This window comes from Magnolia sinica, chromosome 14, assembly GCF_029962835.1.
Source record: "Magnolia sinica isolate HGM2019 chromosome 14, MsV1, whole genome shotgun sequence".
NCBI classification, from domain to species: domain Eukaryota; kingdom Viridiplantae; phylum Streptophyta; class Magnoliopsida; order Magnoliales; family Magnoliaceae; genus Magnolia; species Magnolia sinica.
Genome location: NC_080586.1, coordinates 64,802,739 through 64,827,288, shown reverse-complemented (window position 1 = coordinate 64,827,288; position 24,550 = coordinate 64,802,739).

Below are 24,550 nucleotides of genomic sequence, written 5' to 3'. Positions count from 1 at the left end.
TCATTCTATCATTCAATTTCATCTCCATCCTGGACACAGTGATATTCCATTTGCATATCTTATGACTGTGTTAGCTACTCACATGCTAGTTGCTATGCCTGTTGGAGAGGCTCCTATTCATCACCTTATTTTCAACAACTCCAATATTAACAAGATGAATTTAAGGTTGGCTGATGGCCAAGTGGATGGTGGTGGTGGAGCTGAAGCAGTGAATGAAGAAGAAGGCGATCTACCTCCTAATGATATAAATATAGATAATATCTTCAATGAGATTGAATCAGATTCTGAGGCTGACCCTGATTATCAGCCTTCTGATTTTGCTGAGAGGTTGCATTCTCTTGAGGAATAGGTGGCTCAGATTCGTGTAACCCAAGATTCTCAATTTGCTTATATGCACAAATATATGAAGTACTTAAATAAGGGTTTACACCAAATTGATCCATCTATTCCTACACCATCTTCTGGATCTGATTAAGTTTTTTTTGGGGATGTAATAATTCTTGTGATACATAACTCTTTTGATACTTATTTTTTTCTTTCAGTTTTTGAGACTTAGGATGAATTTGGTTTATGCTGGTTAATGATATGTGGTCTTTGAGTTTGCTTATATCTTTTATAACTTGACTAGTTTGCTTCCTTATTCCTCTTTTCTTTTCCTCTTCCATATCTTAGTTGCTTCCTTTGTCATCTTGTGACAAAAAGGGAGAGAATATTTTGATATGCTTGTATGGATATGATTGGATTGGGATTGGATAGTAGTATTTTTTTTTTTTTGGATATATGTGTGCTACTTAGGGGGAGTAAGTAAGGAGGTGTTTTGACTAGTTCATGATGATGTGTGCTAAGTTGATGATAATTAGTGCATGACTCTTTAACCATGTTGTAACTAGTTTTCTTTTATAACTGCTGCATGATTCTTTATTGAGCTGCTTCTCTTATTTTTATTGAGTGTTTTTGTCACAAATTTGACAAAGGAGGAGATTGTAAGTGATATGGTTTTATGCTCATTTGATTGCCAAATTTTGTAGTGCCAAAACCTCAATTTGTGTCTTGTGTAGCACATTGATATATATGTTCAAGGTAATGTATAACATGTACAAGGACAATGCTTCAAGTCAAGAACAAAGATCTACTTCAAGAACTGCAAGATCAAGTACATTGTTCTCTTTTGTAAGCTTCAAAGTTCAAAGTTTTAAAACTACATCGAAAGACGAGATCTTATTCAAGACTCAAGGTGAAGTACAACTCAAGAACTACGAATTCAAGCTTCCAAAAATCTCAAGTTCAAACTTTATCATGTGTCAAGGTCTCAAGCTTCATGAACTTTAAAGATCATCTATCATCTGAAGAAAAGAAGGTTCAATGTTCATACTTCATGTTTAAGGTATGAAAGACCGTAGATTAACCTTAGGGTAGGTCATTTCGAATACATAAGTCAATTACTCTTTTTATAAATGTTTAGTCTATTCTACGACTAGTCCTAGACTCTGTTCGACTAGTCCTAGCACTGGTTCGACCAGTCTAAGAAATTTCAAAAGTCTTAAGTTGTTACAAAGGTTCAGAATTTTTTGTTAAGCTACAACTAGTCCTAGAGTCTATTCAACCGGTCGTGTGAACAGTGCACGACTTGTTCACGACCAATCCCGTAGCTACGATTCAAACTCCAGCAACTGTTCCTGGCTCCCACGACCAGTCATGGACAGGTCACGACCAGTCGTGGAGGCCTCACGACCGGTCATGAAGGACCTACGACCAGTCGTGGAATAGTTTTATCCGATCGCGCTTAAAATTTTAAAAATTAGTTCATCCTACGACCAGTCGTAGTGTCCACAGGACCAGTCGTAGACGTGATTTCTGCAACTATAAATAGAGCACAATTTTCAGAGTTTGATATCCAATTCAAGTAAAATCAAGGCATCACTCTGAGAGATAAGTTTGTAATCTTCTTAAGCTAGATTGTGCATATTTAATATTCTCTTTTTATTAGATTTTTATATTTGATTTTGTTTCTACATTCCAATCTGATTTGAAAGAGGAATTGTGATATTCCACTTCTTAGAATCAAAATCAAATAGAGCTAGCCCAACTTGATTTAATTTAAAATTAATTAGAACCTAGAACCATTTCATAAGTGAGCATTGGACATTGAACTTCTATATTCAAATTTCTAATCCGTCTTGGTTCTTCCGGGCTGCAATAAAAGGAGAAATCTAGGTATTTTACATTATTATAATTTCCATTGTGTTGATTTCTTTTGAGATTAAGCCAGAAAAATTTCATTCTTTTTGGTTATCTGAGGAGAGCCAGCAAACTTAGAGAGTGTGGTTTTTGAATTGTATAAGCCCACTTGAAAGACACAATTGTGAGGGTTATAGGTGAACCTGAGAAAAACCTATTTTCATAGTGAACGTTAATATCCACTGTGTGAGGATATTATGACTGGAGTAGCTGTGTGGCTGTTGTTTAGCAGTTGGTGTACACACAGGTGAACCACTATAATTTTTTGTGTTTGAATGTATGGTTTAATTTATATATCTTTTATCATTCAATCTTGTGAAAATGTATTTGTGGATGTGAATGTTGTAATCTTTTACATTTCAAGTATTGTGGGGAATGTTGTAATAACTTAGATTTCATTTCCTTGCTATTTATTTATTTATTTATTTCTCTGTATCTAGTTTGAGTTTTTGATACAAAGACCTTTCTAGGAATCAGGTTGTCCTACCATAAACCTTAGTTTTTTGTGTAAGGTTGTCCTTAGAACAACATTTGTATCAATCTCTCAATACTCATACATTTGAGGTTGCTTTACATTTCAGTATTGTGAATTGATAATAGTGATATCTTTCCTTTAATTTTTAAATTTCCACTGTTATCATTTTAATTTGGCATAGTCTTATTCCCCCCCCCCCTCTAGGACATATAGCTTGGCCTTTTCAGTATATAGAGGTATAGGAGCAGGTGGAGAAGCCACCTATAAGAAGAAATCTGCTAATGGATCGTAGGTTACCAACGAGATACATAGATGACTTGAATGTTGCATTTGCCCTTATTACGGATGAGGGGGATCCGTCTACTTTTCAGAAGGCTCTTGATGATGTAGATGCCAAAACGTGAAAAGCAGCAATACATGACGAGATGGACTCTCTGTACAAGGACAAGACGTAAGAGCTGGGGAGCTTCCCATCAGTCGAAAAGTAATCAGGTGCAACTGAATCTTCAAGAATAAACATGATAAGTACATGGCAAGGTTGGTAGTGAAGGAATATGCTCAAAGAGGAGGCGTTGACTTCACTAAGATATTCACGTCTATAGTGAAGCAAGTATATATCATATTCGTATTAACGCTAGTTGTTCAATACAATCTCGAACTAGAATAAATATATGTGAAGACTGCCTTCCTGCATGGGGAATTGGAAGAACAAATTTACATGAAGCAAGCATAAAGTTTCAAAACATAAGGGGCAGAGAATAAGGTTTACAGGTTAAAGATGTTATTGTACGGCCTAAAAAAGTAGCCTAAGCAGTGGTACAAGAAATTTAATTATTTCATGGTGAGTCAGAAGTTTACTAGGAGTGAGTATGATCATTGTGTCTATTACAAGACACTGAGTGATGGAAAGTTCATTATCTTTGTATTATATATTGATGACATTGTTATCGCCAGTCATAGCATGTTTAAGATCGATATACTGAAGGCTCAGCTGTCAGAGACATTCGAGAAGAAAGATCTAGGGGCTACAAAGAGGGTTCTTGGCATTGACATACATAGATACAGGAAGAGGAACAGACTATGATTATCTTAAGCGGAATACGTTGAGAAGGTATTAACGAAGTATGGGATGGATAAGGCAAAGCCGGTCAGTGTTCCTCGTGCGGCTTATTTTAAGCTTTCTTTTGAATAATGTCCTGAAATAGATGAAGAAAAATAGATTATGTCTCGTGTGCTTTATTCGAGTGCAGTTGGCAACTTGATGTATGCCGTGGTCTATACAAGACTGAATATTTTCACATAAGGTGAGTGTTATTAGCAAATACATGTCTAACCCCAATAAGCAATATGGAAAGGCTGTGAAATAGCTACTTCGATATATTTGAGGTACGCTAAACTACATCTTATCATTTGAAAAATTAGGAGACAAGTTAGTAGTCCATGTATTCAGATTACGCGGGCAGTGTGGATAATAGAGGATCGACTTTGGTTACTTGTTTGTGCTAACATGTGGGCGAGCAGTTGGATGTCGAAGCTTCAGTCTATGGTGGCTCTTTCCATGACCAAAGCTGAGCATATGGCAGTGACATAAGCGTTCAAGAAAGGTGTTTGGTTGAGAGGAATGACAAATTGGTTAAGACTTCAATAGGAAGTCGTGCCAATCAATTATGACAGTGAAAGCGCGATCAATTTGGCTAAGAATTCTATTTATCGCTCACGTACTAAACATATTGATGTGCGTTATCATTTTATTTGACATGTGCTTGAGGAATGAGGCATGACTCTAAAGAAGATCCACACAAGCATGAATTCGATAACATGCTTGCGAAGGTGGTTCCCACAGAGAAGTTCAAGTTTTGTACAACTTCTTTGGGCTTGGTGAAGGCTTAAATGGAGGACGAAGTGTGCACAAGAAGCAATGATAAAGCTATGATGGAAGGCAAATTAAAGATGATGGTGGATAAGAAGCTATGAAGAATGAAGATTGAAGACGTGTTGGAGATTGTTGTTAGGGTTTGTCGATGCCATCATAGACCACTCGATGCCATCATGTAGATGTCGATGCCATCGACATATGCTCAATCCCATCAAGAAAATCTAAAAAATCCATGTTGGTTGCTGGAACATTTTGGTGTTGCTACTCGATGGCGACAGATCCTCGATGGGGTGTTGATGACACTGAAGGTCCCATCGAAGATTTGAGCGTAATTGCGTAAGTGTATAAGTTGTTTCCAATTCCGGTTGTAACACTATATAAAACAAGTGTAATCAGGAATTGGGAGAGGAGAAGATATATTAGGGCTTTCTAAAATGTACCTAAGGAGTTTAAGGGCATAACTAGGTTTTGAAGGAGATTTGAGGTTTGTTCGTATTGGTAAGATCATCTATCTCTTGTAATTCTACTTTCATAGTGCATTACTCGTCGCTTTGTGCCATGGTTTTTTCCCGAAAAGGTTTTTCCATGTAAAAATTCGGATTGTTCTTATTCGGGCTTGGTTGTGTGGTTGCGTGTACTTTGCTTGATTCCACTCTGTGTGCCTTCGAGGATCCCTAACACTCCATCCATAATAAATTCTATAAATAAACTTTCTTTAATTCTGCTTTGTGTGCTTCCGTGGTTCCCCTATACTCCATCCATAATAAATCCTATACATAAACCTTTTGGATCATTGAAAGATAACCCCAAAATCTAGAGATCATATTTAAACTTTATAAGATAGTTGATGAGAACCATCAAATGTCTTTAAATGATTGAATTGGCCCATCAGGATGAGTTGGACCATTCATCATTAGCCCTAGCCCAACTTGACCCTTGAATAAGCCCTAGATTTTAAGCATGGGCCTAGCCTTCATACCAAGTTTAGGAGCCCAAGCCCTCACACTGCACCCATACCTTCAATTGTTCTCAAATGTTGAAATTTCTCTATTTTCTTATACTTTTCCTGTGCCTTGGTATTTGAATGATTTCTTTTGTTGGGGTCGGGTCTTACCCTGGATTGCTTCTTATTTGATGTAAATTATTTCTTTCATGAGATCCCTAGATTGTACTTATTTTTATTTAAATCAATAGTCCCCCACCTTTCTCAAAAATTAAGGGGATTTTTTCGGCAAAATTCCTTAGGAATTAGCATTTATCAAATCATGCATGGAAATATAGATATTTCAGAGAAATGCTTCTTGATGGAGAAATTATCAAAAGGTTCTCATCTTCTTTTTTTTTCTTTAAAAATTAATAAGGTAGAAAATTGTGAAGCCCACACAAAATGTGATGTAAGATGAGGCAAAGATACATTCCTAGCATGGCTTGGCCAAATGAAGGGCAAATGGAAGTGAAAGTAATCCGTCATATCCAAGCTCATTCCTACATAGGGCGTGACATAATTAAGCCCCGGGAGCATCTGGTTCGAAGAAATTCAATCTGGATAGGGAGAAATTGTCGTTGGAAGTGTGAATCATAAATCGACCATAACTTTTTACCCGAATGTTGTTACAAGACGCATGACCTATGAATCTTTACTATAACAGGTCATTCGGGGTCAACCAACCCACAAAGTGGGCGATGCCTATCCGTTTCATGAGAAAATGTGCGTTCCTAATTCCAAAATGGAATTTTAGAAAAAAAAATTACTTTTAGTAATTTCGATTTTTGTCGTATTTCCTTATTTTTAGAATTTTATATTTCCATCTTTTTTAGAGATTGATTATAATCATGCCAAAAGTGCTCCAGCAGGGTTAATTTAGGACTTTTATTTTTGAATTTTTTCTACTATTTTAGGTAAGTTCTATCATAGTTGAATTATGATTTTTATTAGGGTTAGAATTTTTCTATTTTGGATAATTCTGAATTAAGGTTTTTTTTTCCTTTATTAGTGGTGTTATTGAGAAATCATATGCATTGCACAATTATTGAATAATACAATTTGAATCTCTCTTTTATTCTTGTGGATTGAAGGCTTTGACTGCTTGAGAAAGGCGATGATCTTTCTTATTATCTCATCTCGCTCTTCCTTGAGTCAGTATGTGTATAACACCCAACCCGTCCAACATACGTAATCCACCATGGTGATCACCCAAACCAAAAAATAGGGCTGATCAAATCATCGGATGGGGCACACGTGATTTTTGGATGTTTTTGGTGGTGTATATAACTTTGTTATGGTTTGGCCTATCTTATGATTGGATCATTTGTAGATTTTTTGTTCACATGATATTCATGGTGGGTTGCATTTGTTGGATGAGTTAGATGTAAGATGCATGCCATGTGGGCATCATAATTATTGATTCACTACTTTTTAAAGAAAAAATAAATGAGAAGGTAGGGAGTTTCAATTCCTTGAGGCACTATTTGGTAAATTTGAAATTCCTAATAAAAGTATAAAGTGGGCTGATTACTTAGATGAAAGGACCAATCGTAAAAGCTAGCTCAATTGACTGCTGAGTTGTGTTTAGAAAACCAATGTGAGCCTTAATCCTTTCACCATGTAAATTTGACTAAGTTAATATTAGTTCTAGATCATGATAACCATGTGTCTCTTATGGACAATTTTATATGTCTTAGTGTTTGGTGTTGCCTTAAATTTTTATGCACATGGATTAAGTTGATGAATAATTCCTTAGTCTTTAGAAACTTGAGATTAACATGATGGCCATTGACTAGGTAGTTTATGGTCCATGGATCTCCATCCCTTGCTTGGTTATAATTGTCATAGGTACGTAGGACATTCTTGCGAATATCTTTTAATAAGATGTACGGTCATCCTACGTGAGAAGATTGACTTGGGTTAGGATGTATAGTTTTCCCTATTTAGGAGCCAACTTGATGTCATTGTGCCTTTGCCCTTTGCCCACATGAGAGTGTGGGTGTACCATGAATATGGGATCTTGATTTGGACGTTTGGGACACTTGCATTGAGAGATTGAATTTAAGTTAATAGTCTACGAGCTCATTAGCCTAGTCTGTAATCAATATTATCAAGACTTGATGTTGCATGAAAGATGATTAATCTTTAGACCTGAGGACATGTAAGTGTCACAATTTAATTGTTAGGCTTTGACTCTTCTTACAAGGTCACCATGTGATTATTAGAAGTTAATGTGATTGGGTACTTCTCCATTAAAATTCATTGATTCTTGCACAAGCCAATAAGAAATTCACTAGGTTTACTAAGAGAAGTGTTTTACGGGCTAGGTTTGATTAGATCAGGGGTTTAAAAAGTGTTGGGCACAATACTTAAGATGTTTTAAATGATTTTCGAAGTTTTCAACCATTGAAGTTTTAATTTAACTATTAAAACTGTTTTCATCACACTTCATGATGACTCAATGACCTAGATTTGATTGTGAATTTATTTGATCAACATGGATATAGAACTCTAGTGGATGACCAGGACAATGGAAGGATTGGATAGTTTAGTGGACTTCCCTTACAGTATGATAGAAAGAAGTTCATAAGTTGGTATAATGCCATACGTGCATTCATGAAACTATAATCCTTCCTTATAAACATAGATCGAATTCTATACAAGAGAAATTTAACAAAAAAGCCTTAGATGCCAAGAGGCAGCAACTAGAAAGCCTTGGACACCACCCCTAGGCATTAAAAGGAGAGAGAGATCAAGTTTGTCTCCTTTCTTTCTTCTCCCATCATCTTTTCTCCTTCATCACACATGGTGACATGTGGGGTCCATTGTAGTGGATGGTGTATGTCTTACCTTAGCCCTTACAACATGTATAAATAACAACTCTCTAACATTTTTCACTTAGGATAGATTGGAGAGAGACTCTCTAGCTTGGAGGATCATAATCAATTAATGATATTTTTCTACATCATGATCTAATTGCAAGAAGTACAATCTAAACCTACACTTTAAACATTTAGAAATCTGATGTGATGAAAGATGAATGATCTTAGGCTTAAATTAAATTAAAATTTGAAAGCAACTTTTATTCCTGGCATTTTTCATAAACAAATCCAACATCGAAGCAGACGAGACATTCTTTTACAAACTTGGCCATTGAGCTAGATATGGCCCAAGTCAAACATTGTGCTAAATAAGAATCCAGGTCCATGTCCGGTCTATCCCACTAGCTAACAATGCTCATTTGATTAGTGTTAAATAAGTTGAGCTAGGCATATTGTCCTATCAGAAGATCCTTCTTCAGTGGAATCAAGATCTTACATTAATTGTATTGACAAGTTTTATTTGAGTTCTTCCTTAACTGATCCTTAATCTGTTTCCGGCATTGTACGTATTCTAGATGCTCCGTGCATTGTATTCTTGATGCCTCACTTTTCAACATGTTTCCTCTTGCAGAATGATTCTTGTGATTTCCAATTCTTTCTAATAAATTATTTTTCATGAATGCATGTTGCATGGATCATACGTAAGAATAACGTGTCACCAATGGAAAAAATGTCATGTGCAAATGCATGAGTGAGACTTGGGATCCATCGAGGGAGGTGGGTGGGACCTCTGACTGTGGGGCTCACATTGATGTATGTGCCTTAAACCCACACCGTCCAACCAATTTAAAAGCTCATTTTAAGGCATGATTCAAAAATGAAGTTTGACTCAAATCTTAGATAGACCACACCACAGGGAACATCCGTAATTGAATCCCCACCATAAAAAAAACTTCATGGATTCCACTAGAATGTTTATTTGCCATCAAACGTGATGATAAGGTCACAAACACTTAGATGAAGAGACCACACAAATATCATCTTGATCCAAAGCATTTGTGGTCCAAAAGAAGTTTTTAATCGTCAATCACCACTGTTTACCGTACTAAGTCCATCTGAGATTTGGAATTGCTTATTTTTTTCGATCATGCCCAAAAATGAACTTTCAATATGGATGTAGTCACATACATCAAGTGGGCCCTATTGGAATACACGATTTGAGAAAGAAAAGGCTTGCTTTCGTAGAGTCGCATACAATTGGTATTTATTCAAGAATAAAGAGAGACTAAAGAAAGAAAACAATGAAGAAGAAGAATCAAGAGATTACAGAGGAGAGATTACAGAGATTACAAAGGAGAGATATCTGCGATCCTAGTCTGCAGATGAGCTGGCTGGATTCGGACGCGTTCCTTCAACACTCCTCCTCAAGCTGGGTTTAAAGATATTCGAAAGGCTAAGCTTGGAAATGAATGCATCATGCTGGTCACGTTGTAATGCCCTGAAAATCGGAGGTCAAGCAGAAGCTCAGCTCCCGAGTTCCAACGAATCACTTATGCAACATAGATAATGATGATTGAATGTTGTTCATATTAGTGCATTAAACATGAGTGGGATTATACCAAAACAACATATCAAACTCCAGAGACAGTTAACTTTCGCAAGCGGAAGACTGTAATAAATATATAAAATATATAAACTGTTGTAAGTCTCCAGAGTGTGAACATGATTCCAGGTTAAATATATACATGTATACTCCAAAAATGAACAAAATGAAAATACATGGGTGTTCCAAAGGTGCAAAATAACAAGTGTAATGGCATCTAATCAGCATCCCTGTAACCCCGTCGATCAGAACATGGTCTACATAGACCCGCCTGATAGCTGCATATAGGAGAAACCCTCCTCATCATCATAAAAGTCCGGCTCCGCTTCGCAAACATCGCCATCATCTGAAACTAAAACAGGGTCTGGTTAGTGTTTAAAACACCGTCCCGTAATGTGGGAGTGAGTGATCAACTCATTGGAAGAATAAAGCAAAGGTTAACATGTTATCAATTCAGTCAAGCAGTAATGATAACGCAATACAACAATCAGGTCCTAAGTACTCTTATTAATGAAAGAATGATATGAAATAATGATGCATGCCCTCGCCTGCGCTCCCTTAGCGACTTCACCTCATGATCGCGGCATACAACCCTTCCTCAGTGCTTGACCTGCTACGCCAAAGGCATACGTAATGCGGTGCATGCATGTGATTAGTCAGGTTCTTACTTAGGTTTATTCATACAGTAGGATTGGGAAGCTAAGGTACCTCCCTTATATCAATTCCCAAACAATGATCCATTCTAGGGTCATCAGTCCTAATAAATCTCATACGATGTTGCGATTCTAGGTCACTACAAAGGGCTCGTCACCTGATCAGTGTAGGCCTAGTTTATACTTTAGTTGCTACGAAAAGGCTCGTCGCCTTAACGTAGTCTCAGAGTGTGCTCGAGGTCAGTACAAAGGGCTCGTCACCTGATCAGTGTAGCCGACAGCTCGAATACAATGTCTTATACCATCGTATTCGACTCACGAGTTTGGGTAGCTCACTGGTCACTACGGGGAGGCTCGTCACCCCAGCGTAGGCCGACAGCATGACCACGGTGTCCCATACCACCATGTCCGGCTCATGAGTCTTAGCGGATCGAGGTACCAAGGTTAACGGGGTTTTCACTGGTGAGTTTGGTACCTTAGGTTCAAACAGTAGCGTCCATACATGGTGAACATACATCAGGTCAATCGGGTTACTTGACGAGCTCGACTAGTACGAACTAACATCGAGATGATCGACATGAAGTGCGTAAGCACTCCGTGTGGCCTAACCACTGTCGACAACCGAAGTATGATTCGGATTCATCGAACACATCCTGACTGGCGAAACGACCTCAGCCACCAAACCAGGACCTATTACCGATTACCTGGACTATACCATAGTCCCAAACATACTTCAAATACAATAGGAATACGTATGTGGTAGTCCAAAATAGCATGTAGCAACCAACTTAAATATAAGTCTCATTTGAGCACTTCAACAAACACATATTGTGCATAATAGCGTATATAGGCATTTCAACCATACAGCACGTAGTAGTGTATAAGATACATAAAAACTATAACCATGGTTAAGAGAATTGAGAATCCTATCTCAACACCCTCATTACATGCATTTCAACAAGTATTTCCTCATTGAGGCATCTTATCAAACACTTAAACTACACACATTACATACATGTAATGACTTAGTTAAAACATATGTTATAGCAAATCCTTTCATAAGGAGATGCCACGTATACAACGATCATGCATTTACAATCAATAATCATGGTAAGTACGAATCATAAATCCATATTCATTCAAGCATATCAACAAACACATGGATTTTACTATATTCAACATAGTTCGTATATATGTGTAAAGTGCGGGAAACATCGCATCTAAGCATGTGGTATTATTCAAGTCAATCATAAATCATTAACTGATACTGAAAGCCTTGAAAACCATAACCTAAACATTTATAGTCTGCACCTTACGCTGATAAACAAGTATCGAACTCAGTTTGTACGGCGAGTCTTTATCTACGGCACGACGGCCACCTATAGCATGAAATAGGTTAGCTATTTCATCACTTACACTATTGGAAACCCTAAAACAAATTAAGGTTAGGTTTTCTTACCTAAGAACATTGTCGGAATCGCCGGAATAGCAATACAGATGTGGTAGTTAAGTACGTGGAGTGATGGGATTGAATCCCAGGAAGAAACGCCGACTCTCTCTCTCACTTTCTCTCTCTTTCCTTCTCTTTTCTGTAACACCCCGTACTTTTACATACTCGGGTGTTACCATTATAAAATAAAACCTCACATTTGTATGAGAGTACACAGAAGCCAACCATTAAGTAATAAGTCTTAACCCTCACAATTCATCACTAAAACTCAACAATTAGAATATTAAATTCACAAATTCAATGGTTAATAAATCAATAGCCGTAAGTAGAGACCCTTGTATTTTGACCCACATGAAGAATGAGAGAAAGGTACATGGAATTTTAAATACTATAGTACAACATGGTTATGATACACAAACATATATAGATATATTTATATGTAATTATAATAAAAAATAAAAATTAAAAAAATTAAAATTTATATATTACTTGAATAATAACCGATGATGGGGTGCTTAGACTTACAAACAATCCCTTAGGACATTTTGACTGTTGATGGTCGAATTAGAACTAGTCCAACCATTGGATTGACACAATCGACAATAAAGGACCTAAATTCAAATAGTAGGGCCCACCTAAGGCTCAGATATGCCCCATACTCTGGATTAGGCCTTATTACGAGCTGACAAAACAGATGAACGGAGTGGATCACATTACGGACGTCCCTATGGGCCCCACCATTGATGCATGTGCACCACCTACATGCACACTTGATGTGCACCAGGTCACTGGCACAGTCAGACGGGCGCTGACCCATGCCCGCCCGAAAGAGGAAAGAAATTCCCTCTCTTTCTTTTTAAATTTTTCGTCAGGCCGCGAACAGAGCCTATTCTCAATGAGTTATGGCCCACCACCTTAGGTCCCATGTTTAATCCAAACCTTCCATATTAAAGAGAGCCAAAAACTCCATAATACATGACCAGTTTCAGCCGTTGGATTGCACACATGTGCACACAAATCCAGCCACAATTCAGGCCTACAAACACAACTGTTTTCAAAAATGGAAACTGTTGCCAACAGGGCGATCCACGCGAGTCTCTCTCCCTCGATCCTAGCCGTCCACCCTAAACTCTCTCACCCATCCGTTCTAGCTAAGCGGTTTAGGGATTCCTGTTGCAGACAAAAACAAGCAGCTGGTTTGGTGGTTTCAACTGTTGTACTTAGCAGTTTCAAATAGATTCAATTCCAGCCTTCTAATCTTCATCCAACGGTCTAAAGATGTTAGGGCGATGCTACAAGAAAGGCTGGATCGAGCGTAATCAAATCCTACCACCATTCCCACAACAACTCGAGAAAAACGGCCGTTTTCCCCATCGTTTAAACCCACCACCTAAACACGAATGGAGCTTCATTTTGCCTCTCCCTCAAGTTTCACAACATCTTTCTGAGTCATCCCATGCTTTCGTTTCAAGGAAACGGATACAGGTTCAAAATCTACCATTTTCTTCCTCGTTGAAGAGGAGCTGCATCACGATGAGATAGGGAGAACTCGAGCGCGTCCAGACGAGCCCATCTGAGTCCGAAGGTCGCTGGACTTCTAACAGAGGGAAGAGAAAAGAAAGAGATTGAGAAAGAGCAGAGAGAAGAGGGAGGGGCTTCGGAGTTGCACTGCTACTGCCGCACCGAGCTAGTTTTGTGGGCTACTGCTGAGTTCGAGCTTGGCGTCGGGCCGTATCCAGTCTATGCCAGGAACAACAGAGGTAAAACTCAGTGGGCAGCACCTGAGCTTCAAACTCAGTAGGCCACAATATGCATCTGTAATGTAGGCCGAGAACAACCTTCATTTGGGCCGTGACCAGAACTAAAAACGGTCTCTCATTGGACCGTGAAACCAGTCTCTGCGGGCACGTTTAACTACGTCGTGAAACCCGCCTTCTGACCGTTCATTCGCTGGGTCTCAACCTCAAGTTGTGGGTTGAAAGCACCCTCAGGTAGGGCCCTGATTTGAGTTAAAAGACAGGCCACAACTGGGCCTTGATTTGAACAAAAATTAGGCTTTCACTTGGGCCACATCTGAGTCGTAACACCTCTCAGACGGATTGGGAAAATACAGAAAAAACAAGCCTTTAGACGGGCTTTCAATCTAGCTGGAAACGTCCTTCAGCTGGCCCACTATCTGGGCTGAAACAGGCCTTCAAATGGGCCACAAATGAAGCCAAGATCAGGCCTCAGCTGGGCCTTGAAACGAGCTAGACAACAGCCTTCAACCAGCCCTCAGTTGAGCCTTCCATTTCTTGGGCCATAGGCGACCTAAGCGAGCCCCATTTTGGGCTTGTATTGGATCCTATTGCTGGGCCAAAACAATGGCCCAGTTCAACCCCTAGTTAGGGATAATTTTGGGCCTTGTTGGACCAAAAATCTGGTGGGCCTGGTCACTCTAATGTTGGCCCAAATGGCCTTATCCATGGGACCTTTCAAACCCACACAAGTTTAAAGTGTTAGTTAGTTAAAGCCTTCGGAACATTTGACTAATACAAATTGTGACCTTAGGAGATTTCTTGTGATTTTGGGTCCGCAAAGTACTCACGGGAACTTGGATCAAGAGCGGTAATACAACCCCCACAGGTGAGGACTCACCCTTTGAGCTTCCCACATGATTTCATCAATCTAGATATAGATGATGGCATGATTCCCTTGACTGAGTTTCTTACTTTACTATAGAATATGCTAACTTGTGGTATAGTTAATTTATGTGTTGGATGATAAATGTTTCTTTTAAATTACAATATGCATGAATGGTTCGATGATAACATGCTATCCTTTATTGTTTATGTATTGATTTATTTATATGCTATCACTTGTGCTTGAATGATGAACTGAATGGAACTTACCTTGGACTTATGGTCTTGCAGTCCACATTTGCCCTTTGTGGCTTAGATGTGTCATTGGTGCCCTTTGTGGCTTACTGGTTACATTTACACATCCGTTGTTTCCTAGCCATCTTGCGGAGTTCAGTCGTACCATGATTTCTGGGTGGAGTTGAAGTTCGCTTCCCGATTTTCTAGCCATCTTGCGGAGTTCACATACGACATGATTTTCGGGTGGTCTAGGGTTTGTATGTTGTTTGTCTCTTCATCTGCGGTGTCAGTCGTACCATGATTTTCGAGTGGAGTTGAAGTTCGCTTCTCGATTTTCTAGCCATCTTGCGTAGTTCACGTACGACCTAATTCCCGGATGAAGTGGGAGTTTAAAGGGTGTTTTTCTATTTGCCTTGCGAATTCCACTTGTACCATGATTTTCAGGTGGAGCTGAAGTTCGCTTCTCGATTTTCTAGCCACTTGCGGAGTTCATGTACAATGTGATTTCGGGCGCAATAGAAAATCGTATGTTTGATTGTTTGGTTATCTGGACATGTTTCCTTGTATTGCGACTGCCATTATATATTGCTTATAATGAAACTCCGTTGATTGGTTTGATTTCCTTAAGTATGAGTATGACTATGAAATGCCCTGTTTAGTGTATCTAACTTCATGACTTGTGATCTATATTGGATTATGAATGATGAGTGTGTAATCTTAGAGGGTGCTCCTCACTGCGATAGCCATTGACGCTATCAAACCATAACAGTTGATGCAGGAATAGGGCGAGCCGATGCTGTTCACTAGGTTGCTGGAGCAGATCGAGTAACTAAGGAGCTAAGCAGGGCCCTTGCGGCCTGCATTGATCTCCACTACTAGTGGATACACTCATATTTTTGCTTATGTGAACTTTGTTATTTGAGATTATATAAGTCCTGTATGGGTGCCACATTTGGAAATTGGCGATGATCAGAATGTTTTTGTTTAATGCATGGTTTATTCTAGCTTTCTTGCTGTTAACTCTGATTAATGACAAATGGTTCAAATTTACATTGGATTTTATAAGCTAACACTCGGGTTTTTGGGAAACGGGTTATATATTCGGGTCTTGAAAACACGAGGCGTTACAGGTGGTATCAGAGCGAGTCTAGATAAACCAGGCCTTGGGAAAAATAGGACTTATGTGATTTCAAATAATGTAGAGTTTTATTGCTAAAATTTGAGACTTGAAGCTAAGTTTTATTCCCTGCACATTAGGGTGTATTATGAACCTAGAAATCTAAATTTTAGGCTCCCTTGAAATGTTAGGGTTAACCATTTGAACTTAGAAACGTAAACGTAAGTTCCTTTGTGAATTGTGATTGTTGAATCTACAAACTTAAACTTTAAGGTCCCTTGTGATTTTAGGCTTACTCACTTGAACTTATAAACAAAAACTAGGTTCCCTTGTAAACCATAAGTTGTTTGAAATTAGTGACTAAACTTCAGTACCATAAGGGAACAAGTACCCACCATGTTGTGCATTAAATCAAACATAAGCGCTTTATAAGCTTAAGGAATCATATTAAGATCTTGTAATTTAAATCCCTTAATACATCTCTTTGTTTAGAAACAACATCTCTTGTATGTTCCAACAAATGGAAATAACTACTAGTATGAATTTAGAATTTTAGGCGAAATTTCAGCCCTAAGCTAGACTTGTTGAGACTAGCTTTGAAATTTTGGGTAAGTTTAACGTATATTAAACCCAAGCCCTCATGTAGAAATTTTAGACTCCCACGAGGATTTCTAGGATAACCATTGAACTTAGAAATGGAATTTTAGGTGTGTAGAAAGTTGGGTTAAACTCAAGAACTCATAAGTTTAGACCCCTTGTAATCTATCCTGGAACACTAATATAACTTTAAGATTATAATAGGACCCTAATTGTAGGTCGAAGACTAGAAGACGTGGGGTCTAAGGATGTTAAAGGGTCACCCTAGGACCCTTGAGTCTTGTTGAGCACCTGTCGATTTGAACAATGCTCCAGTTGCATGATTCGTATAAGCTGCCTTACGATCTTAGGTTAAGACTTGTTTAAACTTATGAGGATAGGATAATGATAAATCCTTTCTTTCAACAGGATTATGGCCCTAAATTCTTGACGTTCAAGATCGCGAACTTTCCATTTGCTAACTTCGCCGACAGACGAGGTGGTTAGAGAAGGGAGCCCTGAGCGCTCTCCTGCACCTCCAGTTAGGCCAAGTGGCACTGAAAGAGAGCCTACGTCAGGACCTATCCCATCTCAGTCGCCTATGAGTCAGGTGGGCATACTTCCACCAAATGCGCAACTTAAAACCCCACATGGCGATGCTATTAGTCAGCTGACTACCGTCATAATGCAACAACAGGTTTCGATCGCCTCACTGTTGGAAGCTCTCCAACGTAATATGGATGCAACGGGCTCGAAGACTGAGGAAGTTACTGGGGCAGATCTGTTTGAAAAGTTTCAGAGGCTGAGGCCACCATCCTTCTTAGGAGCACCAGATCCAGTTCTAGCAGAACACTGGCTGAATAAAATGGCCAAGATGATAAGATCGCTGGGTTGTTCGGACGCCCAAAAGGTTATTCTTGCCACTTATGCCTTGGAAAGCGAGGCTGATATATGGTGGGAAGGCGTACTAAGAAGAGTCCCATCTGATTATGAGTGGACCTAGACTGAGTTTAAGAAAAGGTTCAATGAAAAATACTTTCCTCCATGCTATCGTCACGAGAAGATATCCTAGTTTCTTAAATTGGAACGAGGGAATACGACCGTGTCGTAATATGAAGCGCACTTTGACGAATTGTCACGATATGTACCAAAGGCTGTTGAGGACGAAGAATATAAATTGGAAAAGTTTAAGGAAGGTCTCCGACCCGAAATCCAGTCAAGATTGTGCACCTTCGACTTTACTGACTTCACTGATCTCGTGGATAAGGCCATGCGAATAGAGAAGGACTTCGAGCGTAGGGCCAAAACACGTGCTCTTATTCAAGGTTCGGCAAGTAAAGCCAAGACAACACCAATTGCATCTCTTATGGCCGAGAAGAGTATGGTGCCTCACCCAACTCATTCTTCGGGTCAGGGTAAGATTTGCGACTATTGTGGAAGGCCAGGTCACTTCTTGAAGCAGTGTTTTAAGAAGCGACGAGATGAGAGGATCTTCCCTTCAGTACAACGACTGCAGCCACCAAGGTACGACCTTTATAAATCTTCTTTAGTAGTTACCAAGTAGTTAGTAAGGATCATGAAAATTTTTAGGATGCGTAGTAATGTGACTAGAACAATTAGAAATGATTAGATTATAGATTTTCGGATAGTATTCAGATGACTAAAATGCAATGATAAAGCATAAGGAACCATTTAGGCCTATTCCTTAGGAAACTAGGAAATTAAATAACATGTCTTAAATGAATAGAATGATCGGGAACACGAACTGACGGGACCATATCTAAACGAAGTATACACGGTTTGACGTAAATTCTGAATCCTAATGACTACAATGATCTCAATGCCCTGATCAAGCAGAAGATCGATACTCACTAGGATTGAGAAGGATACTAGTAGACTCACTGCCCGACCAGGCAAAAGTTTGACATATTGGATTCAAACCTACTATTACTGTCTGTTCGTATTTACCCGAACATTAAAAACATGAACTACTCTCCTTATATGATGACATAGATTCTTATCGTAAATCTTAAACTTATATATATAAATAAAATAGTCATGATGAAACTCTTCTTTATGACATGTTAGCAAACCCTAGACCATAGTGGGTAAAAAAACGGATGGACATGATCGAATCTCGTGGGCAAGATTCTTCTTTAAGGGGGGTTAAATTGTAACAACCCTAGTCCTGGTAGTCAGTCACGAGCCCTTAAGCATGTAGACATACATCATGAGGAAGGTGGTGAATGTTAAGAGACATAGTAAAATACATTATCCTCATTCCCATTTTAGGTAGAAGTATTGAATTTCGGGGACGAAATTCTCTTTAAGGGGGGTAGATTGTAACACCCCCTACTTCTACGTACTCGAGTGTTACCATTATAAAATAAAACCTCACATTTGTATGAGAGTATACAGAACCCAACCATTAAGTAATAAGTCTTAACCCTCACAATTCATCACTAAAACTCAACAGTTAGAATATTAAATTCACAAATTCAAGGGTTAATAAATCAATAGTTGTAAGTAGAGACCCTTGTATTTTGACCCACATGAAGAATGAGAGAAAGGTCCATGGAATTTTAAATATTATAGTACAACATGATTATGATACACAAACATATATAGATATATTTATATGTAATTATAATAAAAATTAAAAATTAAAAAAATTAAAATTTATATATTACTTGAATAATAACCTATGATGGGGTGCTTGGACTTACAAACGATCCCTTAGGACATTTTGATTGTTGATGGTCGAATTAGAACTAGTCCAACCATTGGATTGACACAGTCGACAATAAATGACCTAAATTCAAATAGTAGGGCCCACCTAAGGCTTAGATCTGCCCCATACTCTGGATTAGGCCTTATTACGAGCTGACAAAACAGATGAACGGAGTGGATCACATTACGGACGTCCCTGTGGGCCCCACCATTGATGCATGTGCACCACCTACATGCACACTCAATGTGCACTAGGTCACTGGCACGGTTAGACAGGCGCTGACCCGTGCTCGCCCGAAAGAGGAAAGAAATTCCCTCTCTTTCTTTTTAAATTTTTCGTCAGGCCGTGAACAGAGCCTGTTCTCAATGAGTTATGGCCCACCACCTTAGGTCCCATGTTTGATCCAAACCTTCCATATTAAAGAGAGCCAAAAACCCCACAATACATGAGCAGTTTCAGCCGTTGGATTGCACACACGTGCACACAAATCCAGCCACAATTCAGGCCTACAAACACACCTGTTTTCAAAAATGGAAACTGTAGCCAACAGGGCGATCCGCGCGAGTCTCTCTCCCTCGATCCTAGTCGTCCACCCTAAGCTCTCTCACCCATCCGTTCTAGCTAAGCGGTTTAGGGATTCCTATTGCAGACAAAAACAAGCAGCCGGTTTGGTGGTTTCAACTATTGTACTTGGTGGTTTCAAATAAACTCAATCCCAGCCTTCTAATCTTCATCCGACGGTCTAAAGATGTTAGGGCGATGCTACAAGAAAGGCTGGATCGAGCGTAATCAAATCCTACCACCATTCCCACAGTAACTCGAGAAAAACGGCCATTTTTCCCATCGTTTAAACCCACCACCTAAACACGAATGGAGCTTCATTTTGCCTCTCCCTCAAGTTTCACAACATCTTTCTGAGTCATCCCATGCTTTTGTTTCAAGGAAATGGATACAGGTTCAAAATCTACCATTTTCTTCCTCGTTGAAGAGGAGCTGTATCACGACGAGATAGGGCGAGCTCGAGCGCGTCCGGACGAGCCCATCTGAGTCCGAAGGTCGCTGGACTTCTAACAGAAGGAAGAGAAAAGAAAGAGATCGAGAAAGAGCAGAGAGAAGAGGGAGGGGCTTCGGAGTTGCACTGCGACTGCCGCACCGAGCTAGTTTTGTGGGCTGCTGCTGAGTTCGAGCTTGGCGTCGGGTCGTACCCAGTCTATGCCAGGAACAACAGAGGTAAAACTTAGTGGGCAGCACCTGAGCTTCAAACTCAGTAGGCCGCAATATGCATCTGTAATGTAGGCTGAGAACAACCTTCATTTGGGCCGTGACCAGAACTAAAAACGGTCTCTAGTTGGACCATGAAACCAGTCTCTGCGGGCATGTTTAACTACGTCGTGAAACCCGCCTTCTGACCGTTCATTCGCTGGGTCTCAACCTCAAGTTGTGGGTTGAAAGCACCCTCAAGTAGGGCCCTGATTTGAGTTAAAAGACAGGCCTCAACTGGGCCTTGATTTGAATAAAAATTAGGCTTTCAATTGGGCCACATCTGAGTCGTAACACCTCTCAGACGGATTGGGAAAATACAGAAAAAATGGGCCTTTAGACGGGCTTTCAATCTAGCTGGAAACATCCTTCAGCTGGCCCACTATCTGGGCTGAAACAGGTCTTCAAATGGGCCACAAATGAAGCCAAAATCAGGCCTCAGCTGGGCCTTGAAACGAGCTAGACACCAGCCTTCAACCAGCCCTCAGTTGGGCCTTCCATTTCTTGGGCCATAGGCAACCTAAGCCAGCCCCATTTTGGGCTTGTATTGGATCCTATTGCTGGGCCAAAACAAAGGCCCAGTTCATCCCTTAATTAGGGGTAATTTTGGGCCCTTGTTGGACCAAAAATCTGGTGAGCCTGGTCACTCTAATGCTGGCCCAAATGGCCTTATCCATAGGACCTTTCAAACCCACACAAGTTTAAAGTGTCGGTTAGTTAAAGCCTTTAGAATATTTGACTAATACAAATTGTGACCTTAGGAGATTTCTTGTGATTTTGGGTCCGCAAAGTACTCACGGGAACTTGGATCAAGAGCGGTAATACAACCCCCACAGGTGAGGACTCACCCTTTGAGCTTCCCACATGATTTCATCAATCTAGATATAGATGATGGCATGATTCCCTTGACTGAGTTTCTTACTTTACTATAGAATATGCTAACTTGTGGTATAGTTAATTTATGTGTTGGATGATAAACGTTTCTTTTAAATTACAATATGCATGAATGGTTCGATGATAACATGCTATCATTTATTATATACGTATTAATTTATTTATATGCTACCACTTGTGCTTGAATGATGAACTGAATGGAACTTACCTTGGACTTATGGTCTTGCAGTCCACATTTGCCCTTTGTGGCTTGGATGTGTCATTGGTGCCCTTTGTGGCTTACTGGTTACACTTACACATCCGTTGTTTCCTAGCCATCTTGTGGAGTTCAATCATACCATGATTTCCAAGTGGAGTTGAAGTTCGCTTCCCGATTTTCTAGCCATCTTGCGGAGTTCACATACGACATGATTTCCGAATGGTCTAGGGTTTGTATGTTGTTTGTCTCTTCATCTGCGGTGTTATTCGTACCATGATTTCCGGGTGGAGTTGAAGTTCGCTTCTCGATTTTCTAGCCATCTTGCGGAGTTCACGTACGACCTAATTCCCGGATGAAGTGGGAGTTTAAAGGGTGCTTTTCTATTCGCCTTGCGAATTCCACTTATACCATGATTTTTGGGTGGAGGCAAAGTTCGCTTCTCGATTTTCTTGCCATCTTGCAGAGTTCATGTACAATGTGATTTCAGGCGCAATAGAAAATCGTTTGTTTGATTGTTTAGTTATCTGGACTTGTTTCCTTGTATTGCGACTGCCATTATATATTGCTTATAATGAAACTCCGTTGATTGGTTTGATTTCCTTAAGTATGAGTATGACTATGAAATGCCCTGTTTAGTGTATCTAACTTCATGACTTGTGATCTATATTAGATTATGAATGATGAGTGTGTAATCTTAGAGGGTGCTCTTCACTGCGATAGCCATTGACGCTATCAAACCATAACAGTTGATGCAGGAATAGGGCGAGCCGATGCTGTTCACTCGGTTGTTGGAGCAGATCGAGTAACTAAAGAGATAGGCGGGGCCCTTGCGGCCTGCATTGATCTCCACTACTAGTGGATACACTCATATTTTTGCTTATGTGAACTTTGTTATTTGAGATTATATAAGTCCTGTATGGGCGCCACATTTGGAAATTGGCGATGAGCAGAATGTTTTTGTTTAATGCATGGTTTATTCTAGCTTCCTTGCTGTTAACTCTGATTAATGACAAATGGTTCAAATTTACACTGGATTTTATAAGCTAACACTCAGGTTTTTGGGAAACAGGTTATATACTCGGGTCCTGAAAACACGGGGCGTTACATTTTCTCTCTTCTCTCTCTTAGGGTTTGCAAATTCGTATGTGGTGAGAGAGAAAGAGGGTTTAAGGCCCTTATATAGGCCCAGAAGTGATGGGAATGGCCCCAGGGCCATAGTATTCTTAGGTTATAGCCAAAATTGATTGTTTCGGTCCAACGGAGCACATCTGGAGGCCCCTTTTCTGCATGCGGTCGGACTAAAACTCTACTTGACATTGGATCTAGGTCGAGTAAAGTTTTCAGTCCGATCGAATTTACAGATTGACCGTAGAGGACCAGGTTCAGTTCGACGGTCACCGGTACTCGATTAGGCCCACAAGTACACTAACATGTGTTGGAAAATTTTCCTGATCCGAGGGTGTAATTGGGTCAGATTTCAACGGTCTGAATCCTTATATTTGGCCTGCAAGTGAACGACTCAATTCACTTAAGTTTGAGTTTATTTTCTAAAGGTATTCGCGTTTCTCACACACTTCGCTCCGGACTCAAGTTGTGTGTTTCTGGGTACTATTAGGACTTGACTTCTGAGATGGTTGTTAAGCCCAACAAGGCGGTCATAATCGTATGGTTTCGCCGTCATCGGACTTTCGACACGCGGTCCAGGTCCGATACGGAGTTTCAAAGTGCTCCCGAGAGCAACTGGGTTTAGAGATTGATTCTACATTTCAGGGTAAAGTAGTGTCAATGATTTTGTATGTTTTGGGTCTTGCAGTTCATGTTTAAAGTGGTTCAAGCTAATTCTATTGAGTATTCAGTTTAGTACTTAACAAAATTATGCCCTAATTACAACAGAATATGGTCCTAGGGCAGTTCTATGCCCCTTTCTGGTACTTTTAATTTGTATATTATTTTAATTATTTTTATATTAGTTCTTCATCAAGTCTACTTTATCTCTACCAAATTTCATTATATTTCGTGTTCTAGAAAAATTCTAAAAATTCTAGAAGTAGCAGCTATTCGAACAAATAAATTTTGGATAGTTGTCACAACAACCTATAATTAACTATATTAAGATTTTTATTATATTTTTCTCTTATTTTTATATGGAACTAAACTTATTAAGCTTCAATATGTCTTTTGAATCACCTAAATCAGAGTTATATCGAGGGAGATATGATCTTTCGAAGTCGGACCAAAAATCATAAAAAAATGGTCCACCGAAATCCGGTGCACCGGCGGCACGCCGCGGTCAGGGTGGTGGTGCCACGCCCCACTGTGCTGTCCAGTGGTGATTCTGCCACGTGATTTTTGAAACGAGCGTATCTTGTAAACTGGGATGAGTTATTCGACGTGCAATATATAATTTTGGGTAGGAGAAGCTGATCTATCCAAATAACTTATTTATTTCATAAGATTACAAAATTTCAATGGTCAAAAATCTATTTTATTTATTTATTTACTATTTATAGTAAATTTTTATTTATAGTAAATTTTAGTTTAAGTATTGTTCTTCATCACTTAAACTTTAGGATTTGTGTCTAATATGAAAGTACTAAGAAAAATTTGAAGAATGAGTTGGTGAAAGGTGAGATTTTGAAGGAAATAGGTTAAAAATGGATTTTAGACTTTGGGATTGAGTTCTGAGAAGTTAATAAGTGTTATGATCGACCCACTACCTAAGGATGCCTAACTCCAAGTTAGCAAAAACTCAGGGTGTTACAATCTACCCCCCTTAAAATAATTTCGTCTCCGAAATTGGCTAAGGGTAATAA